Genomic DNA, 20,152 nt, shown 5'->3' with positions numbered 1-20,152 from the left:
GATGTGATCCCGTTATCAATGACATCCAATGTCCATAGTCAGGAAACCATGACTATCTTTTGATCAACGAGCTAGTCAACTAGAGGCTCACTAGGGACGTGTTGTGGTCTATGTATTCACACATGTATTACGATTTCCGGATAACACAATTATAGCATGAACAATAGACAATTATCATGAACAAAGAAATATAATAATAACCATTTTATTATTGCCTCTAGGGCATATTTCCAACAGTCTCCCACTTGCACTAGAGTCAATAGTCTAGTTACATTGTGATGAATCGAACACCCATGCAGTTCTGGTGTTGATCATGTTTTGCTCTAAGGAGAGGTTTAGTCAACGGATCTGCCACATTCAGGTCCGTATGTACTTTACAGATATCTATGTCTTCATTTTGAACACTTTCACGAATGGAGTTGAAGGGACGCTTGATATGTCTGGTCTTCCTGTGAAACCTGGGCTCCTTGGCAAGGGCAATAGCTCCAGTGTTGTCACAGAAAAGAGTCATCGGGCCCGACGCATTGGGTATGACTCCTAGGTCGGTAATGAACTCCTTCACCCAGATTGCTTCTTGTGCTGCCTCCAAGGCTGCCATGTACCCCGCTTCCCATGTAGCTCCCGCCACAACGCTTTGCTTGCAACTGCACCAGCTTACTGCCCCACCATTCAAAATATACACGTATCCGGTTTGTGACTTAGAGTCATCCAGATCTGTGTCGAAGCTAGCATCGACGTAACCCTTTACGACGAGCTCTTCGTCACCTCCATAAATGAGAAACATTTCCTTAGTCCTTTTCAGTTACTTCAGGATATTCTTGACCGATGTCAAGTGTTCCATGCCGGGATTACTTTGGTACCTTCCTACCAAACTTACGGCAAGGTTTACATCAGGTCTGGTACACAGCATAGCATACATGATATACCCTATGGCCGAGGCATAGGGGACGACACTCATCTTTTCTCTATCTTCTGCCGTGGTCGGGCATTGAGCCGTGCTCAATCTCGTACCTTGCAATACAGGCAAGAACCCCTTCTTTGACTGATCCATTTTGAACTTCTTCAATATCTTGTCAAGGTACGTACTCTGTGAAAGACCAATGAGGCGTCTCGATCTATCTCTATAGATCTTGATGCCTAATATATAAGCAGCTTCTCCAAGATCCTTCATTGAAAAACACTTGTTCAAGTAGGCCTTTATGCTTTCCAAGAATTCTATATCATTTCCCATCAACAGTATGTCATCCACATACAATATGAGAAATGCTAACGAGCTCCCACTCACTTTCTTGTAAATGCAGGCTTCTCCATAAGTCTGTGTAAACCCAAACGCTTTGATCATCTCATCAAAATGAATGTTCCAACTCTGAGATGCTTTCACCAGCCCATAAATCGAGCGTTGGAGCTTGCACACCTTGTTAGCATTCTTAGGATCGACAAAACCTTCCGGCTGCATCATATACAATTCTTCCTTAAGGAAACCATTAAGGAGTGCCGTTTTGACGTCCATTTGCCATATCTCATAATCATAGAATGCGGCAATTGCTAACATGATTCGGACGGACTTCAGCTTCGCTATGGGTGAGAAAGTCTCATCGTAGTCAACCCCTTGAACTTGTCGATAACCCTTAGCGACAAGACGAGCTTTATAGATGGTTACGTTACCATCCGCGTCTGTCTTCTTCTTAAAGATCCATTTATTTTCTATGGCTCGCCGATCATCGAGCAAGTCAGTCAAAGTCCATACTTCGTTTTCATACATGGATCCTATCTCGGATTTCATGGCTTCCAGCCATTTGTCAGAATCTGGGCCCGCCATCGCTTCTTCATAGTTCGAAGGTTCACCGTTGTCTAACAACATGATTTCCAAGACAGGGTTGCCGCACCACTCTGGTGCGGAACGTGTTCTTGTGGACCTACGAAGTTTAGTAGCAACTTGATCTGAAGTTTGATGATCAACATCATTAACTTCCTCTCTAGTCGGTGCAGGCACCTCAGGAACATTTTCTTGAGCTGCGCCACTTACCGGTTCAAGAGGTAATACTTCATCAAGTTCTACTTTCCTCCCACTTATTTCTTTCAAGAGAAACTCTTTCTCTAGAAAGGACCCATTCTTGGCAACAAAGATCTTGCCTTCGGATCTGAGGTAGAAGGTATACCCAATAGTTTCTTTAGGGTATCCTATGAAGACGCATTTTTCTGATTTGGGTTTGAGCTTTTCAGGTTGAAGTTTGTTGACATAAGCATCGCATCCCCAAACTTTTAGAAACGACAGCTTAGGTTTCTTCCCAAACCATAATTCATACGGTGTCGTCTCAACGGATTTCGACGGAGTCCTATTTAAAGTGAATGCGGCAGTCTCTAAAGCATAGCCCCAAAATGACAGCGGTAGATCGGTAAGAGACATCATAGATCGCACCATATCCAATAGAGTGCGATTACGACGTTCGGACACACCATTACGCTGAGGTGTTCCAGGCGGCGTGAGTTGTGAAACTATTCCACATTTTCTTAAGTGTGTGCCAAATTCATGACTCAAGTATTCTCCCCCACGATCTGATCGCAAGAACTTGATTTTCCTGTCACGTTGATTCTCAACCTCACTCTAAAATTCCTTGAACTTTTCAAAGGTCTCATACTTGTGTTTCATTAAGTAGACATACCCATATCTACTCAAGTCATCAGTGAGGGTGAGAACATAACGATAGCCACCGCGAGCCTCAACACTCGTTGGACCGCACACATCAGTATGTATGATTTCCAATAAATTGGTTGCTCGCTCCATTGTTCCTGAGAACGGAGTCTTGGTCATTTTACCCATGAGGCATGGTTCGCACGTGTCAAATGATTCGTAATCAAGAGACTCCAAAAGTCCATCGGCATGGAGCTTCTTCATGCGTTTGACACCTATGTGACCAAGACGGCAGTGCCACAAGTATGTGGGACTATCATTATCAACCTTACATCTTTTGGTATTCACACTATGAATATGTGTAACATTACGCTCGAGATTCATTGAGAATAAACCATTCACCAGCGGAGCATGACCATAAAACATATCTCTCATATAAATAGAACAACCATTATTCTCAGATTTAAACGAGTAGCCATCTCGAATTAAACGAGATCCTGATACAATGTTCATGCTCAAAGCTGGCACTAAATAACAATTATTGAGGTTTAAAACTAATCCCATAGGTAAATGTAGAGGTAGCGTGCCGGCAGCGATCACATCGACCTTGGAACCATTCCCGACGCGCATCGTCACCTCGTCCTTCGCCAGTCTCCGCTTATTCCGCAGCTCCTGCTTTGAGTTACAAATGTGAGCAACCGCACCGGTATCAAATACCCAGGAGCTACTACGAGTACTGGTAAGGTACACATCAATTACATGTATATCACATATACCTTTAGTGTTGTCGGCCTTCTTGTCCGCTATGTATTTGGGGCAGTTCCGCTTCCAGTGACCACTTCCCTTGCAATAAAAACACTCAGTCTCGGGCTTGGGTCCATTCTTTGGCTTCTTCCCGGCAGCTTGCTTACCGGGCGCGGCAACTCCCTTGCCGCCCTTCTTGAAGTTCTTCTTACCCTTGCCTTTCTTGAACTTAGTGGTTTTATTCACCATCAACACTTGATGTTCCTTTTTGATTTCCACCTCTGCTGATTTCAGCATTGAATATACCTCAGGAATGGTCTTTTCCATCCCCTGCATATTGAAGTTCATCACAAAGCTCTTGTAGCTCGGTGGAAGCGACTGAAGGATTCTGTCAATGACCGCGTCATCTGGGAGATTAACTCACAGCTGAGTCAAGCGGTTATGCAACCCAGACATTTTGAGTATGTGCTTACTGACAGAACTATTTTCCTCCATCTTACAGCTGAAGAACTTGTCAGAGACTTCATATCTCCTGATCCAGGCATGATCTTGGAAAACCATTTTCAGCTCTTCGAACATCTCATATGCTCTGTGTCTCTCAAAACGCTTTTGGAGCCCCGGTTCTAAGCTGTAAAGCATGCCGTAGTGAACGAGGGAGTAATCATCAGCACGTGACTGCCAAGCGTTCATAACGTCTTGGTTCTCTGGGATAGGTGCGTCACCTAGCGGTGCTTCTAGGACATAATCTTTCTTGGCAGCTATGAGGATGATCCTCAGGTTCCGGACCCAGTCCGTATAGTTGCTGACATCATCTTTCAGCTTGGTTTTCTCTAGGAACGCGTTGAAGTTGAGGGCAACATTAGCATGGGCCATTTGATCTACAAGACATAGTGTAAAGATTTTAGACTAAGTTCATGATAATTAAGTTCATCTAATCAAATTATTCAATGAACTCCCACTTAGATAGACATCCCTCTAGTCATCTAAGTGAAACATGATCCGAGTCAACTAGGCCGTGTCCGATCATCACGTGAGACGGACTAGCCAACATCAGTGAACATCTTCATGTTGATCATATCTTCTATACGACTCATGCTCGACCTTTCGGTCTTCCGTGTTCCGAGGCCATGTCTGTACATGCTAGGCTCGTCAAGTTAACCTAAGTGTATTGCGTGTGTAAATCTGGCTTACACCCGTTGTATTCGAACGTTAGAATCTATCACACCCGATCATCACGTGGTGCTTCGAAACAACGAACCTTCGCAACGGTGCACAGTTAGGGGGAACACTTTCTTGAAATTATTAGGTGATACCCCGCGCGTTGCAGCGGGAATTTCTTGTGATTTTTTCTGTAACATCCACATAGTAAAAGAAAGAGACAATATGAATCAATAATATGGTAGACTTCATATAGAGGTGATAATAATTAATAATATGATAGATTCAACGTATAAGTGATTCAAATTTATTCAAAGTTGTATGGTATATATCAGTTTGTAGCATCAACCATATATGAACCATACAGTATATATTGATGTTGTTTGTGAGTGTCGTCTTTGTAGTGAACAATGTATCCAAAGACGGATGGCCCCCAAACAATGTGATAGCAGTGTGTTAAGGCGTGGGCTCACATCTAAAAGTAAAAAATGTTGGTTCTTGTGTGTTCTTCACCATTGCAGTTGCATCTTTCTATTCCTTCTGAGCTTCTCTAATTGAAACGACGAAAGAACATGGGATATCACTGTTTGAAGAATTAAGAGTAATCCTACAGAAGACATGTGTTGACAATCAGGGTAGATGCACGAAGGTAAAATGTGAGATAAAAATATATAGATGATGTCATATGTCATTAAGAGTTTCTTTTTAGATGAGAAACGGACCAACTCATTTCTTGATTTTCATTGCTACATTTAGCGAATGCCTAATACAAAACAAAATTGAGAATCACAATGAAAACTATTGCTAAAATTATCCCTGAAGTGCTATTGCTAAGATCATCACATCATTAAACATCAGAAGTGCAGAAGGTTAAAAAAAGTAAAGACATTCTATTAGTGAAGTGCTCATTAGAATGGACAAAAATTCAACCGCTTATGGGCCGTAAATCTAAATAAACACGTTAATATTTGCTAGCCCTTGCCTCTGGTTTCAGTTCGCACGATGCAATGTGTGTCATGTAGCTGCTGCTTGGAGAAGGAAAAATATAAGCAAGTAGGGGAATATAAAATGAGATAATAAAGTAGTACAGCAGAAACTGAATCTTGTGGTTATATGTGGATTTCTCAGCGGCTGGATCCTATTGTCCGTGAACATAAGCATCGGTCATAGTTTCTGCCGACCTGCAAGAATGAACCCATAACTAAACCAATCAATAACAGTGTTTGCAGCAAACAACCAAGGGCGTAAAAACCTTCGTGTTCTAGCCAAGAAGAAACCCCACATCAACAAATCGTGTGATCCCTATACCCAAGTTGTCATCACATGGAAGCAGGAGGGATCAAATAAATTAGGAGATCGTATGTACAAATCAGATGGACTGTGTCGCTCACCATGATGCTCTTTCACCTTTTGATTCTTGGAGATGGCCGTTGAAGAGCACAGGGAGAGCAGCTTCTTTGCTTTTGGGTCTGTAACCTATGAGCGACGGCGGCAACAGAGCCATTGGAGGATAGCGAGAATGGAGACGGGTTTGGATTGGATGGGATGGTATTTGTTGGTGGAGGAGACCATGAGTCGGAGAAGACACAATGTGTTGTGGAGATTAATAGAAGACGAAGAGGATGAGAGAAATCAACCGATGGTACTGAGAAACTGATGAGACGGATCTGGAGAAGATGATAGGACTGCAACGCATAACACGGTCTTTTTTTTGTTTGGGTGAGAGAAGCTTCTCGATCTGCACCAAAGTATCCAGCTTTTTTTTTTGAGGCAACCGAAGTAGCCAACTCTATAGAGCCCATACGTCGTACGTGCAAAGAGGCTTCCTTCCACTTGGAGCAAAAGACCCAATTATCTAGCCCACAATCTGGCTGCATCAACCCAAGTCAGAAATTAAAGCGTACGTCTACAGCCCAGCTAAAATAAATCGATGTTCTAAAAAAAACCTAAAACGAATCGAGACCGGAGGAAGGCAGCGAGCGGGCGGCTGCAAAGGAACGAACCGGTACCCTTCACTTAGCGGTGGCACTACTTAGTAATTTCGTGAACTTTTCATCAGACGGTTGTAGACACTGAGCTGAATTGCATCAACGCCTATAACAATTCGAGTGATGTGGCCTCATGAGAAGGCAGGAAAATCATCTAGTGGGGTGCCCCTATTTAGATATAGAAGATTACGAGGGATCATCTTATTTAAGCTACCGTCGTTGTAAGCAAATAAGATGTAAAACATGATAAACATCACATGCAATCAAATAGTGACATGATATGGCCAATATCATTTGCTCATTTTGATCTCCATCTTCGGGGCTTCATGATCATCGTTGTCACCGGCATGACACCATGATCTCCATCATTGTGTCTTCTTGAAGTTGTCTCGTCATCTATTACTTCTACTACTACGGCTAACGCTTTAGTAATAAAGTAAAGTAATTACATGACGTTTATGTTGACACGCAGGTCATAAATAAATTAAGACAACTCCTATGGCTCCTGCCGGTTGTCATACTCATCGACATGCAAGTCATGATTTCTATTACAAGAACATGATCAATCTCATACATCACATATATCATTCATCACATCCTTTTGGCCATATCACATCACATGGCACATGCTGCAAAAACAAGTTAGACGTCCTCTAATTGTTGTTGCAAGTTTTTACGTGGCTGCTATAGGTTTCAAGCAAGAACGTTTCTTACCTACGCCAAAACCACAATGTGATATGCCAATTTCTATTTACCCTTCATAAGGACCCTTTTCATCGAATCCGATCCGACTAAAGTGGGAGAGACAGACACCCGCCAGCCACCTTATGCAACTAGTGAATGTCAATCGGTGGAACTAGTCTCACGTAAGCGTACATGTAAGGTCGGTCCGGGCCGCTTCATCCCACGATGCCGCCGAATCAAGATAAGACTAGTAAGGGCAAGCAAATTGACAATATTGACGCCCACAACTGCTTTGTGTTCTACTCGTGCATAGAAACTACGCATAGACCTAGCTCATGATGCCACTGTTGGGGAACGTAGCAGAATTTTAAAATTTTCTACGCATCACCAAGATCAATCTATGGAGTCATCTAGCAACGAGGGAGAGAGGAGTGCATCTACATACCCTTGTAGATCGCGCGCGGAAGCGTTCAAGAGAACGGGGTTGATGGAGTCGTACTCGTCGTGATCCAAAACACCGATGACCTAGCGCCGAACGGACGGCACCTCCGCGTTCAACACACGTACGGTTGGCAAGACGTCTCCTCCAACTTGATCCAGCAAGGGGAAAGGAGAGGTTGATGAAGATCCAGCAGCACGACAGCGTGGTGGTGGAAGCAACGGTGATCTCGGCAAGGCTTCGCCAAGCACAGGGAGAGGGAGGAGTGTCACGGGAGGGAGAGGGAGAGGCCAGGGGCTAGGGTGCGGCTGCCCTCCCTCCCCCCCCACTATATATAGGGTCCCTAGGGGGGGCGCCGGCCCTAGGAGATCCAATCTCCAAGGGGGGGCGGCGGCCAAGGGGGTGGCTTGCCCCCCAAGCCAAGTGGGGCGCCCCCCACCCCTAGGGTTTCCAACCCTAGGCGCAGAGGGAGGCCCAAGGGGGGCGCACCAGCCCACTAGGGGCTGGTTCCCCTCCCACTTCAGCCCATGGGGCCCTCTGGGATAGGTGGCCCCACCCGGTGGACCCCCGGGACCCTTCTGGTGGTCCCGGTACAATATCGATTATCCCCGAAACTTTCCCAATGGCCGAAACTTGACTTCCTATATATAAATCTTCACCTCCGGACCATTCCGGAACTCCTCCTGACATCCGGGATCTCATCCGGGACTCCGAACAACTTTCGGGTTACCGTATACTAATATCTCAACAACCCTAGCGTCACCGAACCTTAAGTGTGTAGACCCTACGGGTTCGGGAGACATGCAGACATGACCGAGATGACTCTCCGGTCAATAACCAACAACGGGATCTGGATACCCATGTTGGCTCCCACATGCTCCTCGATGATCTCATCGGATGAACCACGATGTCAAGGATTTAATCAATCCGTATACAATTCCCTTTGTCAATCGGTACGTTACTTGCCCGAGACTCGATCATCGGTATCCCAATACCTCGTTCAATCTCGTTACCGGCAAGTCACTTTACTCGTACCGTAATGCATGATCCCGTGATCAACCACTTGGTCACATTGAGCTCATTATGATGATGCATTACCGAGTGGCCCCAAAGATACCTCTCCATCATATGGAGTGACAAATCCCAGTCTCGATTCGTGCCAACCCAACAGACACTTTCGGAGATACCTGTAGTGTACCTTTATAGTCACCCAGTTACGTTGTGACGTTTGGCACACCCAAAGCACTCCTACAGTATCCGGGAGTTGCACAATCTCATGGTCTAAGGAAATGATACTTGACATTCGGAAAAGCTATAGCAAACGAACTACACGATCTTTGAGCTATGCTTAGGATTGGGTCTTGTCCATCACATCATTCTCGTAATGATGTGATCCCGTTATCAATGACATTCAATGTCCATAGTCAGGAAACCATGACTATCTTTTGATCAACGAGCTAGTCAACTAGAGGCTCACTAGGGACGTGTTGTGGTCTATGTATTCACACATGTATTACGATTTCCGGATAACACAATTATAGCATGAACAATAGACAATGATCATGAACAAAGAAATATAATAATAACCATTTTATTATTGCCTCTAGGGCATATTTCCAACACCTAGGGCAGCCCATAGTCACCGCGCGCCCTGACGGGGTCCCTCCTGGGCGTGTGGGGTTTCGGGTATTCAAAAGCGCCCGCCGGATTGTCTTGCGTACCGCGCTTCCGGCGGGTCTCCTTCGACGTGAGCTGTGGTGCATCACCCCATCGTCGAGGGTACACGGTGACGTGTTTGTGTGCGAATAGTCACCCGGCCCAGCGCACGCCCTCGCTCGCCTTCGCCGGCGTGCAATACCCCCCATACACCTACTCGCCGCCAGCTTACACAGCCTCCCCAACGTCACCTTTCCGCTGTGGCGCGCTGCCCTTCTCACAAGCCTCCTCGTCGCATCTCGGTGACACCGATGCGACGGAGGCCGACGTGGACTGTTGGGTTTCGTAGTAATTTCAAAAAAAATCCTACGCTCACGCAAGATCATAGTGATGCATAGCAACAAGAGGGGGAGAGTGTGATCTACGTACCCTTGTAGATCGACAACGGAAGCGTTTGGTTGATGTAGTCGTACGTCTCCACGGCCCGACCGACCAAGCACCGAAACTACGGCACCTCCGAGTTCTAGCACACGTTCAGCTCGATGACGATCCCCGGACTCCGATCCAGCAAAGTGTCAGGGAAGAGTTCCGTCAGCACGACGGCGTGGTGACGATCTTGATGTACTACTGCAGCAGGGCTTCGCCTAAGCACCGCTACAATATTATCGAGGACTATGGTGGAAGGGGGCACCGCACACGGCTAAGAATATGATCACGTGGATCAACTTGTGTTTCTCTGGGGTGCCCCTGCCTCCGTATATAAAGGCTCAAGGGGGGGTGCGGCCGGCCTAGGAGAGGCGCGCCAGGAGGAGTCCTACTCCCATCCCCCCCCCCCAATCCTAGTTGGAATAGGATTCGCGGAGGGGGAAAAGAAAGAGGGGGGCCGGCCCCCTCTCCTTGTCCTATTCGGACCAAGGGAGGGGAGGGGCGCGCGGCCCATCTTGGGCTGCCCCTTCTCTTTTCCACTAAGGCCCACTTAGGCCCATATAGCTCCCGGGGGGTTCCGGTAACCTCCCGGTACTCCGGTAAAATCCCGATTTCACTCGGAACACTTCCGATATCCAAACATAGGCTTCCAATATATCAATCTTTATGTCTCGACCATTTCGAGACTCCTCGTTATGTCCGTGATCACATCCGGGACTCCGAACAACCTTCGGTACATCAAAATGCATAAACTCATAATATAACTGTCATCGTAACCTTAAGCGTGCGGACCCTACGGGTTCGAGAACAATGTAGACATGACCGAGACATGTCTCCGGTCAATAACCAATAGCGGAACCTGGATGCTCATATTGGCTCCTACATATTCTACGAAGATCTTTTATCGGTCAGACCGCATAACAACATACGTTGTTCCCTTTGTCATCGGTATGTTACTTGCCCGAGATTCGATCGTCGGTATCCTATACCTATTTCAATCTCGTTACCGGCAAGTCTCTTTACTCGTTCTGCAATACATCATCCCGCAACTAACTCATTAGTTGCAATGCTTGCAAGGCTTAAGTGATGTGCATTACCGAGAGGGCCCAGAGATACCTCTCCGACAATCGGAGTGACAAATCCTAATCTCGAAATACGCCAACCCAACATGTACCTTTGGAGACACCTGTAGAGCTCCTTTATAATCACCCAGTTACGTTGTGACGTTTGGTAGCACACAAAGTGTTCCTCTGGCAAACAGGAGTTGCATAATCTCATAGTCATAGGAACATGTATAAGTCATGAAGAAAGCAATAGCAACATACTAAATGATCGGGTGCTAAGCTAATGGAATGGGTCATGTCAATCAGATCATTCAACTAATGATGTGATCCTGTTAATCAAATGACAACTCTTTGTCCATGGTTAGGAAACATAACCATCTTTGATTAACAAGCTAGTCTAGTAGAGGCATACTAGTGACATTCTGTTTGTCTATGTATTCACACATGTATTATGTTTCTGGTTAATACAATTCTAGCATGAATAATAAACTTTTATCATGATATAAGGAAATAAATAATAACTTTATTATTGCCTCTAGGGCATATTTCCTTCAGTCTCCCACTTGCACTAGAGTCAATAATCTAGATCACATCACCATGTGATTAACATCGATAGTTCACATCATTATGTGATTAACACCCATAGTTCACATCGCCATGTGACCAAAACCCAAAGGGTTTACTAGATTCAGTAATCTAGTTCACATCGCTATGTGATTAACACCCAAAGAGTACTAGGGTGTGATCATGTTTTGCTTGTGAGAGAATTTTAGTCAACGGGTCTGCCATATTCAGATCCGTATGTATTTTGCAAATATCTATGTCAACAATGCTCTTGCACGAAGCTACTCTAGCTAATTGCTCCCACTTTCAATATGTATCCAGATTGAGACTTAAAGTTATCTAGATCAGTGTCAAAACTTGCATCGATGTAACTCTTTACGACGAACCTTTTGTCACCTCCATAATCGAGAAACATATCCTTATTCCACTAAGGATAATTTTGACCGCTGTCCAGTGATCTACTCCTAGATCATTATTGTACTCCCTTGCCAAAATCAGTGTAGGGTATACAATAGATCTGGTACACAGCATGGCATACTTTATAGAACCTATGGCCGAGGCATAGGGAATGACTTTCATTCTCTTTCTATCTTCTGCCGTGGTCGGGCTTTGAGTCTTACTCAATTTCATACCTTGTAACACAGGTAAGAACCCTTTCTATGACTGTTCCATTTTGAACTACTTCAAAATCTTGTCAAGGTATGTACTCATTGAAAAAAAAAACTTTATCAAGCGTCTTGATCTATCTCTATAGATCTTGATGCTCAATATGTAAGCAGCTTCACCGAGGTCTTTCTTTGAAAAACTCCTTTAAAACACTCCTTTATGCTTTGCAGAATAATTCTATATTATTTCCGATCAACAATATGTCATTCACATATACTTATCAGAAATGTTGTAGTGCTCCCACTCACTTTCTTGTAAATACAGGCTTCACCGCAAGTCTGTATAAATCTATATGCTTTGATCATACTATCAAAGCGTTTATTCCAACTCCGAGATGCTTGCACCAGTCCATAGATGGATCGCTGGAGCTTGCTTATTTTGTTAGCACTTTTAGGATTGACAAAACCTTCTGGTTGCATCATATACAACTCTTTCTTTAAGAAATCCATTAAGGATTGCAGTTTTTTATCCATTTGCCAGATTTCATAAAATGCGGCAATTGCTAACATGATTTGGACAGACTTTTAAGTATCGATACGAGTGAGAAAATCTCATCGTAGTCAACACCTTGAACTTTGTCGAAAAAACCTTTTGCGACAATTCTAGCTTTGTAGATAGTAACACTACTATCAGCGTCCGTCTTCCTCTTGAAGATCCATTTATTTTCTATGGCTTGCCGATCATCGGGCAAGTCAACCAAAGTCCATACTTTGTGCTCATACATGGATCCCATCTCAGATTTCATGGCCTCAAGCCATTTTGCGGAATCTGGGCTCACCATCGCTTCTTCATAGTTCGTAGGTTCGTCATGGTCAAGTAACATGACCTCCAGAATAGGATTACCGTACCACTCTGATGCGGATCTCACTCTGGTTTACCTACGAGATTCGGTAGTAACTTGATCTGAAGTTATATGATCATCATCATTAGCTTCCTCACTAATTGGTGTAGTAGTCACAAGAACATATTTCTGTGATGAACTACTTTCCAATAATGGAGATGGTACAATTACATTATCAAGTTTTCTGCTTTCCTCCCACTCACTTCTTTCGAGAGAAACTCCTTCTCTGGAAAGGATCCATTCTTAGCAACGAATGTCTTGCCTTCAGATCTGTGATAGAAGGTGTACCCAATAGTCTCCTTTGGGTATCCTATGAAGACATATTTCTCCGATTTGGGTTTGAGCTTATCAGGATGAAACCTTTTCATATAAGCATCACAATCCCAAACTTTAAGAAACGACAACTTTCGTTTCTTGCCAAACCACAGTTCAGATTGTGTCGTCTCAACGGACTTAGATGGTGCCCTTTTAAACGTGAATGCAGCTGTCTTTAATGCATAACCCCAAAACAATAGTGGTAGATCGGTAAGAGACATCATAGGTCGCACCATATCTAATAAAGTACGGTTATGACGTTCGGACACACCATTATGTTGTGGTGTTCCAGATGGCGTGAGTAGTGAAACTATTTCACATTGTTTTAACTGAAGACCAAACTCATAACTCAAATACTCTTCTCCACGATCAGATCGTAGAAACTTTATTTTCTTGTTACGATGATTTTCCACTTGACTCTGAAATGTTTCAAACTTATGTTTCATCAAGTAGATACACTCATATCTGCTCAAATCATCTGTGAAGATCAGAAAATAATGATACCTATTGCGAGTCTCAATATTCATCGGACCACATATAACAGTATGTATGTTTTCCAATAAATTTGTTGCTCGCTCCATTGTTTCGAAGAACGGAGTCTAAGTCATCTTGCCCATGAGGCATGGTTCGCAAGCATCAACTGATTCATAATCAAGTGATTCCAAAAGCCCATCAGCATGGAGTTTCTTCATGCGCTTTACACCAATATGACCTAAATAGCAGTGCCACAAATAAGTTGCACTATCATTATTAACTTTGCATCTTTTGGTTTCAATATTATGATTATGTGTATTACTACGGTCGAGATCCAACGAACTATTTTCATTGGGTGTGTAACCATATAAGGTTTTATTCATGTAAACAGAACAACAATTTATTCTCTTAGTTAAATGAATAACCGTATTACAATAAACATGATCAAATCAAATTCATGCTCAACGCAAACACCAAATAACACTTATTTAGGTTCAACACTAATCCCAAAAGTATAGGGAGTGTGCGATGATGATCATATCAATCTTGGAACCACTTCCAACACACATTGTCACTTCACCCTTAACTAGTTTCTGTTCATTCTGCAACTCCCATTTCGAGTTACTACTCTTAGCAACTGAACCAGTATCAAATACTGAGGGGTTGCTACGAACACTAGTAAAATACACATTAATGATCTGTATATCAAATATACCTTTGTTCACTTTGCCATCCTTCTTATCCGCCAAATACTTGGGGCAGTTCCGCTTCCAGTGACCAGTCCCTTTGCAGTAGAAGCACTTAGTCTCAGGCTTAGGACCAGACTTGGGCTTCTTCACTTGATCAGCAACTTTCTTGCTGTTCTTCTTGAAGTTCCCCTTCTTCCCTTTGCCCTTTTATTGAAACTAGTGGTCTTGTCTACCATCAACACTTGATGCTCTTTCTTGATTTCTACCTTCATCGATTTCATCATCATAAAAAGCTAGGGAGCCGTTTTCGTCATCCCTTGCATACTATAGTTCATCACGAAGTTCTACTAACTTGGTGATGGTGACTAGAGAATTCTGTCAATCACTATCTTATCTGGAAGATTAACTCCCACTTGATTCAAGCGATTGTAGTACCCAGACAATCTGAGCACATGCTCACTAGTTGAGCGATTCTCCTCCATCTTTTGGCTATAGAACTTGTTGGAGACTTCATATCTCTCAACTCGGGTATTTGCTTGAAATATTAACTTCAACTCCTGGAACATCTCATATGGTCCATGACGTTCAAAACGTCTTTTGAAGTCCCGATTCTAAGCCATTAAGCATGGTGCACTAAACTATTAAGTAGTCATCATATTGAGCTAGTGAAACGTTCATAACGTCTGAATCTGCTCCTGCAATAGGTCTGTCACCTAGCGGTGCATCAAGGACATAATTCTTCTGTGCAGCAATGAGGATAAACCTCAGATCACGGATCCAATCCGTATCATTGCTACTAACATCTTTCAACACAATTTTCTCTAGGAACATATCAAAATAAACACAGGGAAGCAACAACGCGAGCTATTGATCTACAACATGATTTGCAAAATACTACCAGGACTAAGTTCATGATAAATTTAAGTTCAATTAATCATATTACTTAAGAACTCCCACTTAGATAGATATCCCTCTAATCCTCTAAGTGATCATGTGATCCAAATCAACTAAACCATGTCCGATCATCACGTGAGATGGAGTAGTTTCATTGGTGAACATCACTATGTTTGATCATATCTACTATATGATTCACGCTCGACCTTTCGGTCTCCGTGTTCCGAGGCCATATCTGTATATGCTTGGCTCGTCAAGTATAACCTGAGTATTCCGCGTGTGCAACTGTTTTGCACCCGTTGTATTTGAACGTAGAGCCTATCACACCCGATCATCACGTGGTGTCTCAGCACGAAGAACTTTCGCAACGGTGCATACTCAGGGAGAACACTTCTTGATAATTTAGTGAAAGATCATCTTATAATGCTACCGTCAATCAAAGCAAGATAAGATGCATAAAAGATAAACATCACATGCAATCAATAAAAGTGATATGATATGGCCATCATCATCTTGTGCTTGTGATCTCCATCTCCGAAGCACCGTCATGATCACCATCGTCACCGGCGCGGCACCTTGATCTCCATCGTAGCATCGTTGTCGTCTCGCCAATCTTATGCTTCCACGACTATCGCTACCGCTTAGTGATAAAGTAAAGCATTACAGCGCGATTGCATTGCATACAATAAAGCGACAACCATATGGCTCCTGCCAGTTGCCGATAACTCGGTTACAAAACATGATCATCTCATACAATAAAATTTAGCATCATGTCTTGACCATATCACATCACATCATGCCCTGCAAAAACAAGTTAGACGTCCTCTACTTTGTTGTTGCAAGTTTTACGTGGCTGCTACGGGCTTAAGCAAGAACCAATCATACCTACGCATCAAAACCACAACGATAGTTTGTCAAGTTGGTGCTGTTTTAACCTTCGCAAGGACCGGGCGTAGCCACACTCGGTTCAACTAAAATTGGAGAAACTGTCACCCGCAAGCCACCTATGTGCAAAGCACGTCGGGAGAACCGGTCTCGCGTAAGCGTACAAGTAATGTCGGTCCGGGCCGCTTCGTCCAACAATACCGCTGAACCAAAGTATGACATGCTAGTAAGCAGTATGACTTATATCGCCCACAACTCACTTGTGTTCTACTCGTGCATATAACATCAACATATAAAACCTAGGCTCGGATGCCACTGTTGGGTTTCGTAGTAATTTCAAAAAAATTCCTACGCTCACGCAAGATCATAGTGATGCATAGCAACGAGAGGGGGAGAGTGTGATCTACGTACCCTAGTAGATCGACAACGAAAGCGTTTGGTTGATGTAGTCGTACGTCTCCACGGCCCGACCGATCAAGCACCGAAACTACGGCACCTCCGAGTTCTAGCACACGTTCAGCTCGATGACGATCCCCGGACTCCGATCCAGCAAAGTGTCGGGGAAGAGTTCCATCAGCACGATGGCGTGGTGACGATCTTGATGTACTACTGCAGCAGGGCTTCGCCTAAGCACCGCTACAATATTATCGAGGACTATGGTGGAAGGGGGCACCGCACACGGCTAAGAATATGATCACGTGGATCAACTTGTGTTTCTCTGGGGTGCCCCTACCTCCGTATATAAAGGCTCAAGGGGGGGTGCGGCTGGCCTAGGAGAGGCGCGCCAGGAGGAGTCCTACTCCCTCTGGGAGTAGGATTCCCCCCCCCCCCAATCCTAGTTGGAATAGGATTCGCGGAGGGGGGAAAAGAGAGAGGGGGGCCGACCCCCTCTCCTTGTCCTATTCGGACCAAGGGAGGGGAGGGGCGCGCGGCCCATCTTGGGCTGCCCCTTCTCTTTTCCACTAAGGCCCACTTAGGCCCATATAGCTCCCGGGGGGTTCCGGTAACCTCCCGGTACTCCGGTAAAATCCCGATTTCACTCGGAACACTTCCGATATCCAAACGTAGGCTTCCAATATATCAATCTTTATGTCTCGACCATTTCGAGACTCCTCGTTATGTCCATGATCACATCCGGGACTCCGAACAACCTTCGGTACATCAAAATGCATAAACTCATAATATAACTGTCATCGTAACCTTAAGCGTGCGGAGCCTACGGGTTCGAGAACAATGTAGACATGACCGAGACACGTCTCCGGTCAATAACCAATAGCAGAACCTGGATGCTCATATTGGCTCCTACATATTCTACGAAGATCTTTTATCGGTCAGACCGCATAACAACATACGTTGTTCCCTTTGTCATCGGTATGTTACTTGCCCGAGATTCGATCGTCGGTATCCTATACCTAGTTCAATCTCATTACCGGCAAGTCTCTTTACTCGTTCTGCAATACATCATCCTGCAACTAACTCATTAGTTGCAATGCTTGCAAGGCTTAAGTGATGTGCATTACCGAGAGGGCCCAGAGATACCTCTTCGACAATCGGAGTGACAAATCCTAATCTCGAAATACGCCAACCCAATATGTACCTTTGGAGACACCTGTAGAGCTCCTTTATAATCACCCAGTTACGTTGTGACGTTTGGTAGCACACAAAGTGTTCCTCTGGCAAACGGGAGTTGCATAATCTCATAGTCATAGGAACGTGTATAAGTCATGAAGAAAGCAATAGCAACATACTAAACGATCGGGTGCTAAGCTAATGGAATGGGTCATGTCAATCAGATCATTCAACTAATGATGTGATCCTGTTAATCAAATGACAACTCTTTGTCCATGGTTAGGAAACATAACCATCTTTGATTAACAAGCTAGTCTAGTAGAGGCATACTAGTGACATTCTGTTTGTCTATGTATTCACACATGTATTATGTTTCCGGTTAATACAATTCTAGCATGAATAATAAACTTTTATCATGATATAAGGAAATAAATAATAACTTTATTATTGCCTCTAGGGCATATTTCCTTCATGGACGACATCATCACGGCCGGCTCGGCCGCCGCCGCCGCCTCCCCCGGGTTCACTGCCCATGACAACACAATGGACCTCAACGGCGGCATGGACGACAAGCTCGACGACGGCGAGGAGGAGCCAGAGGAGGAGGAGGAGGAGGAGCCGGCGCCTGTTCCGGCGAGGAAAGGGAAGAAGAAGAAGTGGGCGGCCAGGACCGGCAAACCGTGCATCAAGTGGGCGTCCAAGGAGGACGAGTGCCTCGCCGAAGCGTGGAATGTCGTCTGCCTTGATCCGATCACCGGCACGAACCAGAGCATCGAGACGTGTTGGGAGCGCATCAAGGCTGAGTTCGACGAGCGCAAACTTGTCGAACCCTACTTGAAAGGCGTCTACATGCAGCGCGGGTCAAAGGAAATGGCGAACCATTGGGGGCTCATCCAAACGGCATGCGACAAATGGCATGGGATCGTCGAGGATATCGCGGCTTCGCCCGAAGAGCGGTGCCAGCATGGAGGATCAGGTATGGCACGTCAGTCTCCCCCTTTTTTTCGTCGTGTGCACACCCGCCAACTATTTGTTCCTCGGCGCAGCTACTGCGGATGTTCGCCATGTTTCGTCAGGATAGCAGCGACCAAGGTTTCAAGTACCTCCACGTCTTCAAGCCTATCGACAAGTGCGAGAAGTGGGCGGATACCCGGCGCACCCTCGCCAAGGCCAAGGAGACGTACAAGTCGGACGCGCCGACGTCGGGCGCGGGCGACGGGCGTCCGAAAAGCAACAAAGGGGCCAAGAAGGGGAAACACATCGACTCGGCTACCGCACGGGTGCAAGAGTCCATCGAGCATTGCCTCGCCGATGCACAAGCCCGGGCCGCCCTGCGTGAAGAGAAGACCGAGGCGCGGTGGTCGGCGTTGATGACGAACAGCACCGTCAAGCTCGAACTACTCCGGACCAACGTCGCCGCAAAGAAGAGGAACACTGACCTGGCTTTCCTGATGGGCGGGGCGGACATGCTTCAGAGCAACGACGAGCAGCTCAAGACGTGGTACCTGGCGGAGCGCGGCCTCATCCTGAACCAGCTGTCGTCGAGGGGGCCGCCCACTCCCATGCCCACGCCAACACCACCGTCAAGCCCGAGCGATGATGCCTCCACGACGCCGCCCAGCACAGAAGCTGCGACGACGCCGCCCAGCCCGTGCACGCCGACTCCACCGACGCCGGAGGCCGACACCGCCATTTGATGCGTTGCCTACGCGTCCTTTCTTTTTTGCTTTTTATTTGATCGCCGAACTATGGCAAGTGGATTATGGAACTGGGCCGTTGATCGCCGGACTTGTGGCGTTTTTTTGGGAGCGGGAATGGTCAAGTTTGAATTTGCGGCACCTTGGGGGGCGGCACCTGGGGGCGTGGCTGGGACCTAGATCGCCCCCAGGGCTTCAAAAACGCTGGGCGAGCGTCCGAAATATCGCCGGCCTATGCACTGGGGGACCGAACGAGTGGAGATGCTCTAACCCGAGGATACATATATAGTATGCTAATAACATGAGTGACATGAGAAATCTAGCAGGTTCACTTCAGGATCACTTACATAAAGCGTGGTGATGGTGCCGGCCGAGTCTCTGGGGACAAGATTGATGTCCATGTCGAACCTCCCGAAGAGGTGCATTCTCTTGGTGCGGAATGCGGAGGTCGTCCAGCGGTCGAGGGACAGGGAAACGGTTTGGCGGCCGCTGCTATCGTACTCTACCTGTGTGTTGCCCCATAGCAGGTCAAGGCTGTCGGTCATGTCACTTGCTACTTGGGAGACTGCTAGGGTGAGTTAGATAGCTTGTAGCGAGGCTAGGAGACGAGCCCTCCTTGCTCCTCGCGCCATGGTCGTCTACCTCTACTAGTGTTCACTGTTAAGTGTGGGTGAGTGCGTTGTGTTTGAAATGGTGTACGTACACTTATATAGACAAATGAATCGGGCCAGTGGGTGACCAGTGTGTCTGACAAACTATTAACGAGA

General features: G+C 45.5%; 1 pseudogene; it reads right to left on the bottom strand.

The window, feature by feature from the left end:
* The window catches only part of LOC147983122 (xyloglucan endotransglucosylase/hydrolase 2-like), a 29,636-nt pseudogene extending 9,706 nt beyond the window's left edge, over positions 1–19,930 (bottom strand).
* Between the last annotated feature and the right edge of the window lie 222 nt (positions 19,931–20,152).

The sequence above is a fragment of the Triticum urartu genome, chromosome 2A (assembly GCF_056163025.1).
Source record: "Triticum urartu cultivar PI428250 chromosome 2A, HENAU_Tu73, whole genome shotgun sequence".
Taxonomy (NCBI): Eukaryota; Viridiplantae; Streptophyta; class Magnoliopsida; order Poales; family Poaceae; genus Triticum; species Triticum urartu.
The sequence above is the reverse complement of the archived record's forward strand: the minus strand, read 5'-3'. Positions and strand labels throughout refer to the sequence as shown.